The sequence below is a fragment of the Trachurus japonicus genome, chromosome 8, assembly GCF_045865225.1.
Source record: "Trachurus japonicus isolate A0001 chromosome 8, Traja_1.0".
Taxonomy (NCBI): Eukaryota; Metazoa; Chordata; class Actinopteri; order Carangiformes; family Carangidae; genus Trachurus; species Trachurus japonicus.
Window position 1 is genome coordinate 20182900 of NC_140914.1, and position 13582 is coordinate 20196481.

The window sequence follows — 13582 nt, forward strand, 5'->3', positions numbered from 1 at the left end:
ACTGACATAGGATTATTATACATTTAACTTCACTTAAAGCAGAAGTAAGTGATATATTTGTGTTAATATAAGTCTTAAATAGTTATATCTTCCGACAGCAATCACTTACATAGAGTGTTTGGTCTGAAACACGGGTCTGTCAGTCACTCTGCTCTGCTCTGAGCCGAGGAGAAAACATTTATTGTATCCTACAGTTTTTATCCAATGAGGAGAGAGAACGGCATGCAGGGCTGTGTGTGCAGCCAAGGGACGCCGTGAATGTGGCGACGTAGGGACGAGGACTGTTATGGTGCGTTCATGGAAACTCGTATTTTTCCGACCGTGAAGTCGTACCAGTTCGATCTGGTACGAGTTCACCGGTCGGAAGTTACGAGTGGCCGTTATAGTGACTTTCACCGGTAAAACAGGTCGGAAAAACACGAGTGGGTTGCCTGAAACGCTACAAAGTCGTAAGTTGTGACTTGAAGCTGTAATTTACGATTTCAAAAGCCTGCCTGGAACGCAGCATTAGCGAAAACGACCGGATCGCTTACTTCTGCTTTAACCCTTTAAAATCAACCTGACTGCATTGCTTTCAATGCCCTAGTGGGTTTTAATTAATAATAATCCAATAATCAATAAGTTAATTATTGATTGATTGATTGATTGATTGATTGATTGATTGATTGATTGATTGATTGATTGATTGATTGATTGATTGATTGATTGTGTCAGAAATGTATGGCTGTTTAATTTATTAAATATGATTTTATACTGTATAAGAGAGGATAGAGGAAAGCAATAACTGTATTGTTGAGATGAGTACTCTGGGTTTTTGTACAGCTGCTCTAACAACTCCAGGCACTGTGAGTCTCGAGCACAATAATAAACAGCAGAGTCTTCAGACTTCAGACTGTTCATCTGCAGATACAGCTGCTCTCTGCTGTTGTCTCTGGAGATGGTGAACCGGCCTTGGACTGACTGAGAGTAGTATTTGGTGCCACCATTGGTTTCAGTAGCGATCCACTCCAGTCCTTTTCCAGGAGCCTGTCTGACCCAGCCCATCCAGTAGCTGCTGAATGACAATCCAGATGTTGTACAGGTCAGTCTGTGGGATTCTCCAGGTCTTTTAACAGCTGGTTCAGATTGTGTCAGAGTCTGACCATCAACACCTGTTAAGATGATAAAAATTATTGTCAATATCACAGACACACAAATGAAATATTTGTGGATTAGGATAATCTCTTGACCTGTCCAGCAGAGAGTTAACAGCAGCAGTCCTGTCCTATAGTCCATCATGTTAAACTGTGTGTCCACTGTTCTCTGTCATCCTCCCTGCAGTCACATAAGTAGAGGTGGAAGACATCTGAGTTTTGCATTGACTCCTCCTCACAGAGAGGAGAGAGGTGGAGTGATTTTGACTCAGTGGATCAGTTCAGTGGATCCAGTGGATTCAGCCCCTTTGCAACCCTTACATTTCTCTAAACAAATAAATGGGTTAAATTAAAGGAAGTTAAGCAGAACTGATTTTCTCACCATCAATAGAAACTTAAAATATAGAAAAGACAAATGTATTTTCTATCTTGTAATAAACACTGTACTTCAGTGCTCTCTGATCAGAAATACATATAACTCTCAGTGTTGTGCCACATGATGAAGAGAGAGTTTGCTCCTTCCTCTGCAGGTTCAGTAGAGGAATGCGTGACACTCATCACTTTACAAGATGAGGATCTTTACAAATTTTTAAACAAATGTCTTCATTCTCCTTAATTTTGAAGAAGACTGGGAAATGAATGCAAGAAATAGAATGAAAGAAATGTAAAGGAAGAACAATATTAATTTAGAAACCATAACAATGTAAATATTATCAAAAATAATTCAACAAAACCTGTTCAGAGGTATGGCTCACTTTACTAATTCAGCTGATACAGTAATTTGCTGAAAGCTGTCCAAAAAGGAATTGCATGAAGCAGAAGCTAAATTTGTCCTATCCCTTCAAAATCAAAATAGCAACTGAAGTTTGAGTTGAAGAAGAAAAAGAACTTCACTACTGACATTGATCATCTTTGATCAGGAGAAACAGTTCAGGGATATTTTCTTTAATTTCCCAAATAACCCATGTGGAAACAAGAAAATGTCTTCAAGACATGAAAATTTGTCATATTGTCTTACAGTGAGAGAGCTAAATAGACAAAATAATAAAATGAGTTTTTCTCAGTAACAAACTTTACTTTTATTTGACATGAAGTAAATTCCCTAAACGTTCCACTCTAATCTAATCTGTGTGTTGGAGTCACATGTTGGGTATTTGTACAGGTCTGTTGGTGGCTTTTGTCACTGTGGGATAACGTACACAGTAATACACAGCTGTGTCTTCAGACTGCAGATTCTGTCCTGTTATAGTCACTGTTCTGGCTGAAGTGTCTCTGCTGAAGCTGAACTTGTTCTTCAAAGCATCATTTTGACTAAGACCGCTTGTTCCCCACTGATGGAAAATCCACTCCATTGGTTTTCCTTCACACTGTCTGATCCAACCTGTTGCGTAGCTGTCATCAGTCAGAGAATAACCAGAGACCTGACAGGTGATGGTCAGAGACTGTCCAGGCTGCACAACCATTGAGTCTGGCTGGATGAGATCAATACTGTACACACCTGTAGAAACACAAATCAACATTATCTCCATCATTCATCTGAATATTCAGTGTTTCTAATGTGTTTGTTAGTGTGAATCCACTGAAAGCTCCTCACAGGATCCAGCTGCCAGAAGCTGTATCAGCAGCACAGAGAACATGGTTGATGTTGAAGCTGAACTGATGGGAGCTCTTCTGTCCTCTCACTGACAAACACTGTGTGTGTTTGTCCTTTTGATGAACATTGATTTGCATATCATTGAATATTTAAATTCCCTTTTTGTCATTAAAGGGAAAAAGAAAAACTATGCTAAGACGTGTGTCTCCTTCCACTTTTCCTCATATACAGTAAAGTGTCAACCAGTTGTGGCCAGTCCTTACAGTATATGATGGTAAATGTCTGAGTTAAAGAACATAAAGTGCTATTAAATGTTATAAGAAAAAATATTTCAGCTAGTCCATTCAATCAATTTGGGTAATTGTTTCTGACAGTAGAAACTGCTGAATCAAATATTCAAAATACATTTTCACCGTTCATTAATTTAAGGGCCCCACACTCTCTGTGGAGTTTGCATGTTCTCCCCGTGCATGCGTGGGTTCTCTCCGGGTACTCCGGCTTCCTCCCACAGTCCAAAGACATGCAGGTTAGGTTAATTGGCGACTTTAAATTGCTCATAGGTGTGAATGAGAGTGTGAATGGTTGTCTGTCTATATATATGTTAGCCCTGCGATAGACTGGCGACCTGTCCAGGGTGTACCCCGCCTCTCGCCCAAAGTCAGCTGAGATAGGCTCCAGCTCACCCGTGACCCTAGTGCAGGATAAACGGTATAGAAAATGAATGAATGAATGAATGAATGAATAATTCATTTAAGTTAATTTAAATAAATTGAAAGAGAAGCTGCCTGATGCACAAATCATTTGAAATTTTAGTTATCTACTAAAATCATGTGTATTTACTTAAAATCAAAACAATGTGAGAGGATACATTGTAATGTTTCTCTTTAATCACTAAATATGATCAATGGCTGTTTTTCTCTTCAGCAATAAACTGTGTGAAATCATTAGTGGTGTGAGGGCTCCTCCTCTGGTAGCTTCATGTTACAACTGTTCAGTCACTGAGGGGTTTTTGTTCAGCTCTACTGATGGTTTGTGTCACTGTGACTCTCTGGCACAGTAATACACAGCAGTGTCTTCAGGCTGCACATTCTGTCCATTTAGAGTCAGTGTTTTACTGGAGGTCTCTAAATCAATACTGAATTTGTTCTTCAGTGAATCTTTGTAGCTAGAGCCTCCAGTGTTTTTCCATCCAATCCACTCCAGTCCTTTCCCTGCAGGTTGTCTGATCCAAGCTGTAGCAGAGCCAAGGGAATAAGAGACCTGACAGGTGATGGTCAGACGTTGACCTGGCTGCACAGTCACAGAGGCTGACTGTGTCAACTGTTCACACTTCACACCTGTTACGAAAGCAAAATGTTTTGTTATAAATGATCAAGTTGTACAACAAAAGAGAAAATGTTGCCAAATCCAGAGAGACTCACAGGATCCAGCTGCCAACAGCAGCAGCAGAGCTACAGAAAACATGGTTGATGGTGAAACTGAGGAGACGTGAGCTTCTGTTTCTCTTTAACCTCCACTGACAGTCTCATGTCTTTATAACTGTGTCATGAGGAAGATTCATGTTTGCATATAGACCATTGTCACATGACGTGGACTAATGTGGAGCTCAATGAGGAACCTGTTAAGGATCATTTGTATATGAGGCCTACTAACGGAAAGTCAAGCAAGTCAAATAATTTTAGTTTTTTATCTATATTTTATCTATATTTTTCAATGCTAAAATTTAAGATATAAATATAAATTCAAAGTCAATTCTAGTCCTGCACCCAGTGGGTGCTCGAGCACTGACTTTGCTTATTCTTTAAACATTAAAGTGTACCAGATATATGACATTTATACTGGGGCACAGCTAATGAAAGGGTCTGATGACACCCATGAGAAACTGACTGACATAATATTATTATACATTTAACTTCACTTAACCCTTTAAAAGCAACCTGACTGCATTGCTTTCAATGCCCCAGTGGGTTTTAATTAATAATAATCCAATAACCAATAAGTAAATTATTGATTGATTGATTGTGTTAGAAATGTATGGCTGTTTAATTTATTAAATATGATTTTATACTGTATAAGAGAGGATAGAGGAAAGCAATAACTGTATTGTTGAGATGAGTACTCTGGGTTTTTGTTCAGCTGCTCTAACAACTCCAGGCACTGTGGATCTCGAGCACAATAATAAACAGCAGAGTCTTCAGTCTTCAGACTGTTCATCTGCAGAAACAGCTGCTCTCTGCTGTTGTCTCTGGAGATGGTGAACCGGCCTTGGACTGACTGAGAGTAGTAGATGTAGCCACCACCATTGCTGATATAAGCGATCCACTCCAGTCCTTTTCCAGGAGCCTGTCTGACCCAGACCATCCAGTAGCTGCTGAATGACAACCCAGATGTTGTACAGGTCAGTCTGTGGGATTCTCCAGGTCTTTTAACAGCTGGTTCAGATTGTGTCAGAGTCTGACCATCAACACCTGTTAAGATGATAAAAATTATTGTCAATATCACAGACACACAAATGAAATATTTGTGGATAAGGATAATCTCTTGACCTGTCCAGCAGAGAGTTAACAGCAGCAGTCCTGTCCTATAGTCCATCATGTTAAACTGTGTGTCCACTGTTCTCTGTCATCCTCTCTGCAGTCACATAAGTAGAGGTGGAAGACATCTGAGTTTTGCATTGACTCCTCCTCACATGGAGGAGAGAGGTGGTATTATTATGTATTTAAACTTTAATGAAAATCTATCTTGAGATATAATTTATCCATGTCAGTGGCTTTACATTTGTCTGGCAGTTTTCCTGTTTATTAATGTATTGAAATAAAAATTGAAAAGAATAAAACTTGAAACAATAATGGAACAAAATGTTTAATGTTCGTCATCAAAGCACCATGTCCAAATATTCCCCCAATGTGAGTGTAAGTGTGAAATTACCTTTGCTAGCTGTATTTATACAGTTGAATTCAAATCAAACACTTGATGACACAAGACATCAGCTGGTATAGGTTTTTAATGTTCTTTATTCATCAGAGTTTTGTAACATTTACATTTCTCTGTGCATACAATTACAACTGGGTTCAATTTGATCCATATCACTGATATGATAGTGACTCTTCTTCTGCTGTCAGACTTTTGACCTGGAGGTACTGAGTGCTGCTGGACACATCTCAAGAGCAACAGGTACAAGCACTCCTTCATCCTCACAACCATTTTCTCTGTGGTGTGAAATCATTAGTGGTGTGAGGTCTCCTCCTCTGGTGGCTTCATGTTACAACTGTTCACTAACTGATAGCTGAGGAACAAGAAACCTTACTGAGTTTGCATAGAATCAAAAATATGAAGCATCTGTGTTGATCTGACCGGAGCCAACAGAATCTGTTCAGTGTTATTGTATCTGTAGTGTAGAAACACGTTAGTAAATCCTCTATATGCTTGACAGTTACCTTGAATAATTTACTCAATTTAACACTTTGATAATGCCCTACATACACATAAAAGATAGCAAAAAACAATGATGATGTGAGTGATGATTAAAAAAAACTACAGAAACAGGTGGAAACTATTTGATCAGAACAGAGACAAATAAACCTCAACAATGAAAAACAGGATACAGAAGAGTGGAATTCACCAGGAATTGTTGATAAGAGCAGGAACATTACACCTGCAGTCAGTGTCATGATGGACACTTGTGGGGTATGTGTGGGTTATGTGCTCTGTTGAACTAAATACAGATACAATACAATACAATACAAATTACTTTATTAATCCCTAAAGGGAAATTCATTCGTCTGTCAGCTCATCGATGGAGATGGAGGAGAGCAAGATTTGCATCGACTCCTCCTATTCACCAACTAAAGAAAATTCAACTTATGCATATTATTTTTGTTGATAATATTGAAATATTATAATAATAATGTATAATACTGTTTTTTTTTTAATTGATGTCTCAGAGTTGATACAACGGAAAATAAAGGGATCCAGCTTCTGACTCATGGTTCAAACAAGCTTCAAATTCATCGTTGTGAATTAATGCCACACTGTACAATTATTGTACACAGTAATACACAGCTGTGTAACTAGAAGTGTGTGTGTGATAAAGGAACTTGTTCTTCAGAGCATCATTTTGATAAAAGCTGCCTCCTCCATAACGATGGAAAATCCACTCCATTGGTTTTCCTTCACGCTGTCTGATCCAACCTGTTGCGTAGCTGCTACTGGTCAGAGAATAACCAGAGACCTGACAGGTGATGGTCAGAGACTGTCCAGGCTGCACAACCATTGAGTCTGGCTGGATGAGATTAATACTGTACACACCTGTAGAAACACAAATCAACATTATATCTATCATTCATCTGAATATTCAGTTTTTCTAATGTGTTGATTAGTGTGAATCCACTGACCACGTGTTAATAGAATGTTGTGAGGACTGGTTGAAATACTAAAGTTGAAATAAGTTGCATGCAGGGCGTTGCTGTATCATCAGAGACACTCAGAATGGATGAAAGCGGGGCGGTGTGTGGCGCGGTGGGTGGAGCGGCCGCCCCATGTGGGGGCTACGGTCCTCGCCGCGGGCGTCCCCGGTTCGAGTCCCGCATCGGGCAGACCTTTCCTGCGTGTCATTCCCCCTCTCTCTGCCTCCCCGTTTCCTGTCTATCTCTACTGTCATCACTATCAAATAAAGGCAAAAAGCTGAAAAATATATTTAAAAAAAAAAAAAGAATGGATGAAAGCACAAGGAGAATCTGCACATATATGTTTTTTCTTATACAAATACTGTGATGTTTTAAGTGACACACTGTGACTCACTTTTGATTCACAAAGGTGTTTTGCGTTTCTTGGGCTTTTCTTTCAGAGTGAGGTCACATTGCTACTTGTTGTCTGGAGGTTTTTGTGCAGCTGCTGCCCTGTCTTCAGTCACTGTGCTTTGACGAGCACAGAAGTAAACAGCAGAGTCTTCTGCTGTCAGAATGTTGATCTGGAGGTACTGAGTGCTGCTGGGAACATTTTCAGTCAAGGAGAAACGACTTTGAAAGGAGCTGCCATAGCTAGCAGAGTTTGAACCTGTGCTCATCCTCCCAGAGCTCTCCCTGGCCTCTGTCGTATCCAGTGTATGTAGTAGCTTGTCATGCTATAACCAGATATGACACAAGACATCTTCACTGTGTCTCCAGGTCTTTTCACCTCAGACTGAGACTGGTCCAGTTTGATCTCACTCCAAACTCCTGTGAGAAAATTAATAATGAACATTACAGTATCTGGGCAACTTTAAAACAAATCAAACTTATTTGAGCAAAACTGTTTTTCTCACCATGAATAGTAACAACAAATAGCAAACTCCAGGCAACTGAATTTTCCATTGTGTCAAACACGGTCTAGGTAAGGTGTTTCAAAAACATATAATCCTGCCCCTGTGATGTGCAAGATATAGCCATGTGTAATTAAAATAAAGAAGAGTTTGCATATAGACCTCCCTCTGCAGGGTTAAAGAGAAATTCAGTTTATTGTTCAATGAAACACTGACATGTTTAAATGTCAAATCTAACAAGGTTTATACTAATCAATGTTTGCTGATTTTGCAGCTGGTAGGACACAAGTTCATATTGCTTCTTGTTGTCTGTGCAGGTTCTTGGGAAGCTGCTCAACTGTCTTCAAATTAAAATAAACTGTTGAAATTGAGGATTGTGCTGAAGAATTGCAGACACAGAGTAATGATGGATGTATTAAAACACTAAACTTCTAATTTGTTTAGAAAAAAACCCTGCTCATCAGTAATTCTCAAACATGTATCCATCATTGCACGTTGTTACTGAACATGTTTGTGTGTGGTCCAGCCACAGCAGCCTCTGGGTATTTGCGCATGTCTGTCAGCTGTTTGTATCACTGTGGTACCGTAGTCCCACCATACTGTACACGTACACAGTAATACACAGCTGTGTCGTCAGGCTGCATTCTGTCCTGTTAATGTCACAGAACTATTAGAAGTGTATGTGTGATAAAGGAACTTGTTCTTCAGAGCATCGTTTTGATAAAAGCTGCCTCCTCCGTAACGATGGAAAATCCACTCCAGTGGTTTTCCTCCACGCTGTCTGATCCAACCTGTTGCGTAGCTGCTACTGGTCAGAGAATAACCAGAGACCTGACAGGTGATGGTCAGAGACTGTCCAGGCTGCACAACCATTGAGTCTGGCTGGATGAGATCAATACTGTACACACCTGTAGAAACACAAATCAACATTATCTCCATCATTCATCTGAATATTCAGTGTTTCTAATGTGTTTATAGTGTGAATCCACTGAAAGCTCCTCACAGGATCCAGCTGCCAGCAGCTGTATCAGAAGCACAGAGAACATGGTTGATGCTGAAGCTGAACTGATGGGAGCTCTTCTGTCCTCTCACTGACACATACACACACTTCCTTTCAAGTCGGAAACAAAACAAAAGAATATTGAAATTATTTCAGGAGTCAGATTCACTTCAAACTATAAACCAACAACAACCATATAACATATAGAAATAAAACTATGTATCAGCATCCATCAGCCCAATGAAGATGAGGAGGCTTTTGTACAGTTGCTAAACCAACTTTAGCAGCTGCTGATTGTAAACCTTTATTTGTTTGTTCATTTATATATGTATTTGCTCTCATCAACTTCTGTTGATTGACCACAAAAGCAGACATTTAAGTGGTTATGCTATTGTTGTGTTCTTAAATGTATTTGCTTGTGTTCATGGGGTAAATAAAATAAAATGATCAGAAATTAAACATGATGTTGAGAAGTCATGAAAAGAAATGGCTGTTATCATCCCATCATAAGGACTGTACGTTTTTGTACAGCTGCTCAACCAGCTTCAGTCACTGTGACTCTCGAGCACAATAATAAACAGCAGAGTCTTCAGTCTTCAGACTGTTCATCTGCAGATACAGCTGCTGTTTGCTGTCGTCTCTGGAGATGGTGAACCGGCCTTGGACTGACTGAGAGTAGTAGATTCTGTCACTGTCATATTCAATAATTGCGATCCACTCCAGTCCTTTTCCAGGAGCCTGTCTGATCCAGTTCATCCAGTTGCTACTAAAGTCAACACCAGATGCTGTACAGGTCAGTGTGTGAGATTCTCCAGGTCTTTTAACCACTGGTTCAGATTCTGTCAGAGTCTGACCATTATGGAGTTATTTTTGTCTCATAAATATCTGTAAAAGCACAAAAGGTGATCTACAAATGTTCCTTGGTTTGCACACGTGTTTTGCTATCCACAAATACAAATTTCTAATTTGTAACTTGTATTTTGGTTTTTACAAATAAATGTGTATTTGTAAATATATTGTGTATTTGTAAATGTATAATTTTCCATTTGTAAAAACAAAAAAGCCATTTGTAAAACCGAAAATTCAGTTTGTGAAGTGTGACTCTGCATTTGTGGATCACCAATCACACACACGCATCTCTTTCCGCAATGACGTATTTCTGAGACATTCCTGCCGAGATCCACACAGATCCACAAACTCACAGCTGCTGATTCACAAAGGTCCGCTCTCCTCACCAGGAGGGGCAGTGTTGGCGAGTAGCTGAATGAAAACTAACGAAGAAGACTGCTACTGGCTTATCTCGAGAAATTATTTTAATTCCCACTGTTAATGCGTCACTTTATTAAGTTAACTGTTTAGATCCCCAATATGCGGTTAGTTTATCCAAATGACGCCTGTTTGGAAGTTTGCTCCGCCGTTCGGAAGCAGTGAAGCTCCATCTGTGGAGCAGCTAAGCTAACTAGGCTACCACCGGACGAGCGGTCTATCACAGAGGCTACAGCCGGTAAGATCTCAGTTATTATTGTGTCAAACCGGAGAATTAATGTTCACGGTGTGTTGGGGAAGGTTGTTCTGGTGGTGTGAAATCATTAGTGGTGTGAGGGCTCCTCCTCTGGTGGCTTCATGTTACAACTGTTCAGTCACTGAGGGGTTTTTGTTCAGCTCTACTGATGGTTTGTGTCACTGTGACTCTCTGGCACAGTAATACACAGCAGTGTCTTCAGGCTGTAGATTCTGTCCATTTAGAGTCACTGTGTTGCTGGAAGAGTCTAAGCTGATACTGAACTTGTTCTTTAGAGAATCTTTGTAGATTGAAGTGTATCCAATACGTGCAGCTCCAATCCACTCCAGTCCTTTCCCTGCAAGTTGTCTGGTCCAATGTGTGTGATGGTTGTTAACAGAATAAGAGACCTGACAGGTGATGGTCAGACGTTGACCTGGCTGCACAGTCACAGAGGCTGGCTGTGTCAACTGTTCACACTTCACACCTGTTAAAAAAGAAAATGTTTTGTCATGAATGATCAAGTTATAGAGTAAAAGGAGAAGTGGTGAGTCTGACAAATCCAGAGACTCACAGGATCCAGCTGCCAACAGCAGCAGCAGAGCTACAGACAACATGGTTTATGGTGAAACTGATGAGACGTGAGCTTCTGATCCTCTTTAACCTCCACTGACAGTCACATGTCTTTATAACTGTGTCATGAGGAAGATTCATGAAGTTGCATAGAGACATAACAGAGGGTGGTCACATGATGTGGGTAGTGATGGGCAACCGAGGCTTTGTTGAGGCTTCGACACCTTATTCGAGTAATGGTTCATTACTCGAGGCTTCACTGACACAGTCACTCGAGTATGACATCTAGTGTTCAATAAAATGAAGTGCAATTGAGACGTGTCATTCATTGGTTCATTGATTGTGTGAGATTTGAGTTGCCACGCACACTCCTGTTCAACAACAGTACACTACATTTATGTATGGTTTTAAGATGACACAATAAAATATAAAATCAACATTAAGTTGTGGCTAAGACTCTGTATCTTTTTTGGCATATATTGATTCATATAGGCTACACATTATCTTATGAAACAAGTCCAAACAGTTTATGGTGTAGAGTGATGTCATTGCAAACTAGATAAGCTTTATTAAAATTACGTGATATAACTTATAATTCTTACGCCAAGACCTGGATTCAATCCCGGGACATCTGATCACCGAGCGTGTATAATCTGTATGCGCCACTGATCTGACTAGCATTTCCAAACGGTTATATTTATTAGTCTTCAACCTCAGCTGTACACCTGCTCATACTTCTTCAAATCCTACAAGTATGAATGTTAGAACGCTTCAATCATTTTCTTTCCCACTCCTCCAAACCTACCATGGTTTAGTAATATCCTTCAATTTCTGATAGGCTAACGGCCTGACGCTACACTTAACAACCAAATCTCTGTCGCCTCAGTTTGTATGTGCTTTGATGGCTCAGCTCAGCTCCCACAGAGAGCCGAGACAACCAAAACATTAACGGTGCTTCATGAGCGACTGAAGCACTGAACTGCTTCAAACGTCATACAAGTGGTTTATACGTCACAAGTCACGTGACCAAACCACGCCTCGGCACACTGGTTCGATACAATTTGCTTCATGAGCTACGGCGCATGTGTCGGAGCCTCGGTGTCAAAGGACCATCACTAGATGTGGGTCAATGTGGAGCTACAAGGAACCTCTGATAATTCAAAATTAAAATGATCAAATTATTTATGCAAATTCTGTATAAATAATTTAAAACTATGTGAATTAGAAATTCCCAAATTATAGAATAAATTATATTTGATATAATTTGTTTATATATTGTCTTGTATATGCCATTTGGTAACTGAAAACCCAGTGAACTGAGACATGATCTTTGACTTTACTGCAGCTGGTTTCAGGTTTGGAGTTTGTGTTTCTATATTCAAATTGTTGATGTTTGAAGCCACAGGGCAAACAGAGGCATGAGAGAAAATGATCTACTGGGACACTTGTCTTATTGACACTTTGGAAGAAACTACATTTACCTGTGATGAGAGAGATGATTTGTTATGTTATGTTATTATGCTATGTTAATATTTAAAATGTGTATGTTTCAATAGATAAATTCATAAATAAATAATATAAGTAAACATTTAAAAACCATCACCATAACTTGGTGGTCCTTGAACAGTATTCAGTGAAAATATTTGATATCCTAAGTTGAATAAGATTTAAGGTCATATGATGTTAGTACTGTTTTTGTACAGCTGCTCAACAAATTTCAGTCACTGTGGCTCTCGGGCACAATAATAAACAGCAGAGTCTTCAGTCTTCAGACTGTTCATCTGCAGATACAGCTGCTCTTTGCTGTTGTCTCTGGAGATGGTGAACCGGCCTTGGACTGACTGAGAGTAGTAGATGCTGATACTACGACTGCTGATATAAGCGATCCACTCCAGTCCTTTTCCAGGAGCCTGTCTGATCCAGTTCATGCTGTAGCTGCTGAATGACAATCCAGATGTTGTACAGGTCAGTCTGTGAGATTCTCCAGGTCTTTTAACTGCTGGTTCAGATTCTGTCAGAGTCTGACCATCAACACCTGTCAAGATGAGGATAAAAAAATATCATCATCATCATAGACACATGAATTAAATATTTAATATGAATTAAATATTTGTGGATTAGGATAATCTCTTCACCTGCCCAGCAGAGAGTTAACAGCAGCAGTCCTGTCCTATAGTCCATCATGTTAAACTGTGTGTCCACTGTTCTCTGTCATCCTCTCTGCAGTCACATAAGTAGAGGTGGAAGACATCTGAGTTTTGCATTGACTCCTCCTCACAGAGAGGAAAGAGGTGGAGTGGATTTAACTTTCCATTTATTACGCTAATGAAAATGTGTCTTGAGATATAATTTCTCCATACATTTGTTCGGCAGTGTATGTAATAAATGTACCGTAATAAAATAATTTGTAAAGAATAGCATTTAATGGAACAAAATAATAATAAAAGAAAACTAAAATTCATTGATGTTTGATCAATCTGAG

At 39.5% G+C, this 13582-nt stretch overlaps 1 long non-coding RNA gene across 1 annotated transcript; it reads left to right on the top strand.

Annotated features, from left to right (window-relative positions):
* Positions 1-903: 903 nt before the first annotated feature.
* Positions 904-13139, top strand: LOC146983120 (uncharacterized). Its single transcript, XR_015036306.1, has 2 exons — positions 904-976; positions 12955-13139. It is a non-coding gene; the product is annotated as an uncharacterized LOC146983120 (long non-coding RNA).
* Positions 13140-13582: the final 443 nt, after the last annotated feature.